Below are 6,681 nucleotides of genomic sequence, written 5' to 3' on the forward strand. Positions count from 1 at the left end.
TGGGTTGGGGGTGGGTGGTGGTGGGGGGTAACAGGCCTACAGTACAAATAGTGAGATATAATTACATTTATGGCTCATAAAATCAACCATCACTAACTCAGAAAACTGCCCTCGCCTTTGCCAGCACATTATTTATGTTCACACACACACACACACACACACACACACACACACACACCACTCAGTGTGTTGTAAGTGATATGTGACATGTTGAGGCCTGTGTCCTTAACACCTCCTCCTCCTCCTCCTCCTCCTCTCTCTTCTCTCCCACTCTCAATCTTACACACACAAACACACACTACACAAGGGGACTGTATGGATTACAGGGGAGACTCTGCCCTGTCAGCTCATTAAAAGTGCAGAGTGTGTGTGTGTGTGTGTGTGCGCGCGCGTGCATGCCTCTGTGTGTGTGTGTGTGTGTGTGTGTGTGTGTGGGGTGTTTATATGTGACAGTGTGTGGAGAGATGGTTCATTAGGATGGAAGAAAAGGTAGTACTGAACCACATACTCATTAACTCTCACTCCGTGTGTGTGTGTGTGTGTGTTGTGTGTGTAGGTGTATGCTACGCTATGCAGTCGGGGAGACGTTAAAGTTGTACTACACTCATTAACAGTGAGTGTGTCACCCATGAAAATGGTTACCTAGCAGTGAGACATACAACAATAAGTGTTTACACAAACACACACTAATAAATATGTTCTATTTTAGTTGTAAGACATTATGAGTTTTGGATTTTAAGCTGTGATACTAATACCAAAAACTACTGTTCTTCTAGTCCGCAATAGCTGGCGGCCAACTTCAAATTCCTCTGACACACACACACACACGCACACGCACGCACACACACACAACGAGGGAGACAGACAGACAGACAGACAGAAAGTGTGGTGGAGGAGGTGGGGAGGAGGAGGGGGAGGAGGAGAAGTAGCCAAATGTTTTACAGCCTCTTAAACTTGTCTGTAACAGCAGTCAGAGTGGCGTCTACCCAGCAGTCTGCAGGGCCGCTGCAGTCTGCAGGGCCGCTCCAGGGGCTGCTAAATGGCTTTACTAGCCCAGTCACTCCGCAGCTAGCATACCCGCACTTAACACTTAGCTGCAATATATAAACAATCCCCACTCTCTTACACACACTCCTCACACGCGCAGCAACAAAGCTGCACACAAACTCTTCCACGTGTCATAAAGGAGTTAAAGTCACACCTCAACCAACACACAGGCGTGCATGCACATACACACATGCTTATTTACACATGCACACACAAACTTGAGCATGCACATACGGACTCGTGCACACAAAGGCCTTCACACACATGTACAAGTGGAAGTAAGTGTGTGAACTATAAAGGACACTCGATGTGGTTTTCACTGAGGATTAACTGGTGTCTGCAGGGACACACACGAGCAAGTCTTCAAAGTGTCTTCATCCCAAGAGTTCACCCTCTGTCGCACAATGTCATCATGCACACACACGCACACGCGCACGCACACACATACACATGGTAACACTTTATGATAACTACACAAATGAAGCATTAGTTAAGTATTAGTAAGTACTGAATTCATCATTTGTAAAGTATTTGTAAAGCATTTGTAAAGTATTTGTAAAGCAAGACATGCACCAATGGTTAGTGAGCTAGTTAATAGATGTTTTATAAATACTTGTTAATGCTGCAGGTCATGATTAATTCAGGTAGTTACTAGCTGTTAGGTAAGTATTGTGCATGAGCTCATCTAAAGTGAGGACTATCTATGTCTTACAAAGAGTTTACACATGAGACTGAAAGACCAGCAGCACCTTGAGGCTTACACTAGTCTTAAGGATCACAGGATCCTTTAGAAAGTGTAAGTACATGATTAACACACTATTTACATGTACATTTGTGCAGGAATTAGTCATGAATTGCAGTATTAATAAGTACTTATAAAACATCTATTAACTCACTCACTAACCATTGGTGCATGGCTTGCCTTACAAATGCTTTACAAATGCTTTACAGATGCTGAATTCAGTAGTTACTAATACTTAACTAATGCTTCATTTGTGTAGTTATAGTTACCATATATATATATATATATATATATATATATACACACACACACACACACACACACACACAAGCAAACGCTCATATGTACACACACACATCTACACACACACACACACACACTCATATATGGTGGTTATACACAGACACACAGTCGCTGACTCAGGATTTCCACATCATGGGTCACATGATGTATGCATATGACCCTCAGGGACAAAACAGCCGGTGCACATTTATGGCCCCAGGATAAATGGAGCGGAAAAACCAGAGACTCTAAGAAGCAACACCAACAGCAAAAACACCAACAGCAAAAACAAACATGATGCACGGACGACAGCACGCCAGAGCAGAGAGTTACGGCTGTGCTGTGATGCACGGGCTGAGTTATGGATGGCAGGAAGAGACACAATGGAAGAAGCATGGAAGCATGGCGGCCATTACTCTGCTTTACACTAAACAGTGTGTCTGCTAGAGTGCAGCCATGTTTACTGTGCAGTCATAACACTGCCTTGACAGAAAGTTGGACTGTCAGCAACGAAGGAACGGATACAACCCAAGACCTCTCCTCCCCTCTTACCCTGCTCCATTCCTCTCTCCTCTACTTTCCTCTCCTCGCTCTTTCTCTCCTCTCCTCTTACCCTACTCTATTCCTCTCTCCTCTCCTCGCTCTTTCTCTCCTCTCCTCTTACCCTGCTCCATCCCTCTCTCCTCTCCTCTTACCCTACTCTATTCCTCTCTCCTCTCCTCACTCTTTCTCTCCTCTCCTCTTACCCTGCTCCATTCCTCTCCTTGCTCTTTCTCTCCCCTCCTCGTACCCTGCTCCATTCCTCTCTCCTCTCCTTGCTCTTTCTCTCCTCTCCTCTTACCCTGCTCCGCTCCTTTCTCCTCGCTCTTTCTCTCCTCTCCTCGTACCCTGCTCCATTCCTCTCCCCTCTCCTTGCTCATTCTCTCCTCTCCTTGTATCCTCCCTCTCTTCCCCTTTCTCATTAGCATCTGATGTCAGGCCTTCCATTCAATGTCAGAAACGTTAGCAATAGCGGACGCAATGTGAAGCAACGCCTCCACCTCCTATAGGCTGCCTGTCCCTTTCTGTGCTTTTTTCCATGCTCTCTGTTTAGTTGTTGGTCCCTGTGTGTCTCTGTCTGTCTTCCTTGCTCACCTTTGTCTGCAGGTTTTTACAAGTTCTATGTGACCAGCTTGGGATTCTGGGGGGAACTGTCAGATGGCTAACGAACGCAGCCACACTTCCTGCTTCTCGGCCCTAAAAGGCCATCTCTGATCACCAGGTGCCAACACTGTTGTGGCCAGACCACAACCATCTGAGTAAACATGGCACAAGAGGGGAGAGTACACACACAAAGAGACACACACACACAAACAGACACACATACTAAGACACACATACAGCAAGACATATGCAAACAGAGGCACCCATGCACACTTACACACTGACCTCGCTAACAAGTGTAAGATAAGTAAGAAATAATTACAAGCTATAATTAGGGTATTATATTAAAGATGGACCCTTTGAAAATTGCCCTATCATGAATGACATGAGCATTAAAAAAAGCAAAATGCAGGGCACTCTGGTCCAGTAAACTGGGGGGGCGGGGGGATTGGCCTGCTCCCAACTCTTTGGGTCAGGGCCTGCTTTATGAACCACTGTAGGTTATCTCCAATGTCATCCATACTGAGAAAAAAAATATTTCCCCACTTTCACTGCTGCGTGTTATTTTCAGCCTCCCCTACACTGCGTCCTCTTACGGTCCTGTTACGTGACGCTGGACCGGTGAGGACTTCAGTGTTGACACTGTTGTCATCACCTTCCTCTCTCTGAGTGAATGGTCATACCTGCCTTTTCCTGTCACTTGCACGTCTGCTTAATATCCCTGAGACGGAAGCCACACGTTTTCCAGGTCATCTGTATCCTATTTCTCTCTCCTCCACTTCCTGTTATTACAGCGCACAATTAAGGAATTTGTAAAGACATATGTATGTCTTATTCAGGGGGAAAAAAAGCCTTTAAACTGCCAACATTGTGGTTGGGCTGCAGAGGAGCGACAGAGGAGCTACAGAGGAGCTGGGGCTTACCGTGTCCACACGAGAGGGAGGTAATTAAAGAGATTGGAGGTTTACTAAGTAACCCCTGCTGAGCAGCTGGTGAACGGCAGGTCAGGAGCAGCACATGGTACACGGATCTGTGTGTGTGTGTGTGTGTGTGTGTGTGTGTGGGTGAGAGAGCATACTGTGTGTGCACGTGCGCATGCATCATGTGTATTCATGTGTGTGTGCGTGCATGTGTGTTCGTGTGTGTCCGTGCGTGCACATGTATAGGAGGTTTGTGTGCTGAACTCCACCTGCGGGCTGAGTACACACAAAGAGACGTGACCCGCTTGACTGCTGCTAATGCGCCCGGCGGCGTGTCTCAGCTGAACAATGCAGCGCTGTTAAAGGTCCTGGATAAAGAGACTCCCTCAACAGACATGTCCGCCTAACTATCAAGAGAAAGCAGAGCCACGAGGTGACAAACTTGATTTGGCGTGCTTTCCGTTTATACAGGAACAAACAGGAAGCAGTGTTGGATCATTCTGGTAAGATTAAGACCAAACGACACGACGTGAACAAAGCCTCGTCAGAGGAGGAAACTATAACCTGCTTACATCTGTCAGGACCTGTCCTGCTGCCAGGTGAAGGGTCCTGCAGACCTGCAGCTGCACGGTCTGCACAGTCTGCACGGTCTGGGTCTGAACACTGACTCAGAGCAGCTCCTGTCTAAATCTTTAGCTTAATTTCTAGAGATCCACAGCCATCAGGGCATCAATCCTCAGTTAAAAAAAAGCAAAAAACAGACACACGAAATTCATATCTGCAACGACAACAAAAAGAGTGCTACCTCAGCGTTTTTTTCTTTCATTGACTTCAGACAAGCAACAAAGCCTACTTACAGTACCGTGAAAAGCAAAAAAAAACCCCAAAAAACACACAAAAATCAACTATCTTACCGCATTAACCAAGAGAGGTTTATCCTCCACGTGTTTGTTTTTTTTCCTCCCTCGTTCACTTTTATACAGCTGAATATGGTGCGTCCATCGCAGCGGTATACATCCTTCCTCCAAGCGAGGATAGAGGGATGTGTTAAAGGGAAGGACAATATGCCAGGGGAGAGAGAGAGAGAGAGAGCGCGAGAGAGAGAGTGAGAGAGAGAGAGAGAGAGAGAGAGAGAGAGAGAGAGAGAGAGAGAGAGAGAGAGAGAGAGAGTCTGATAGGGGTGATAGGCGGGGTAGGAAAGGGGGGTGGGAGGGGGGGGTGAGCACCTGCTCGACTGACACTCCCTGGAGGGATGGCCCCGGGCTGATCCCGGATGACAGTCAGACTGAGGATATTCACTGTAGGTAGGATAATAGCACACGAAGGGCGGCTGCAAAGTTTGCGCCGCCATCGCACACTGTTGGGAGTTTCTGCAAAAGCACAAACCAACAGTGCTGCTGTTACCCGAGAGGATACAATAAGGAAACACTTCCGGGTTATGGATATGATGGCGACGTTTATCTTTATCATTGTTGATGTTGCTAAGTTACAGCAAGTAGATACTGAGTGGTTTTTTTCCCCCTAATTTTCCCTTTTTCTCCCCAGTTGTATCTGGCCAATTACCCCACTCTTTTTGAGCCGTCCCGGTCGCTGCTCCACCCCCCCTCTGCCGATCTGGGGGGGCGCCCGGACTGACCAGAGGAGGCGCTAGTGCAGCAACCAGGACAGCGCCGTTTATAGAGAGAGTCTGGCCAACTATACGGGCGCCATATTTTCTACCAACTGGTGGGCAGCCCCATGAGCGCGCTATTCAAAACCGCGCTCCCTTTTAAGGCACTTTATGTATTTTACATCATTCAGCACCAGTACTTAGGGTTCCAGAAATCAGTAGTCAGAGTAGGTGGTTTAACACCAGCTCAGGAGCAGAGGCTGTGGTAATAACGTGTTTCACTTTTTCAGTCCATGACGAAGGTGATGAGATCAGGAAGAAACCACCAGGGGTCATAACACAGTCGCAGGCACTGAGCAGGGGCCTCCGCTGCATACATGTGGAGTTCAACCCAAAGAATTTACTCCAGAGACTTTAGTTTTTATCCACTACACTACTGCTGTGGAGGATAAACCGGTGATCAGTACCAGTATTACAGATTTTGCAACGCTCAGTAGGCTACTAGTGAATGATAATGAACAATAATATCAGGGACACTTGAGAAATATGAGGCCTACCTGTTTCCAGGTCTAGCCAGTGCAGCATCAGTTCTGTATCGGGGCTCTTGTCTAGTTTACCTCAACACTACCCACACACTGCCTCGGCTCAGGCTCAGGCCCGTCACTCAGTCCATCCCATATGACAATCTGACACTGCCCGATTTCTGTCAACGGTTCCACGTGGCTTGGATGTGCTATACAACTGATTTCCCCACATCGGTACCTTACAGACTCTCGGGCTGCTCTAGGGACGTTAGTTTATCCAAAAATCAGCAACACTGAAATGAACTCACCGAGCACAAGTCGGAATCAGCTGAGGGGGACCAGCCCAGCCTGCGAAGCTTCACGGTCCAAACTGCCCTCCTTTGTGCATCCTGTGGAAATCAATGCATCACCGAA

This window comes from Lampris incognitus, chromosome 6 (assembly GCF_029633865.1).
Source record: "Lampris incognitus isolate fLamInc1 chromosome 6, fLamInc1.hap2, whole genome shotgun sequence".
NCBI lineage: Eukaryota > Metazoa > Chordata > Actinopteri > Lampriformes > Lampridae > Lampris > Lampris incognitus.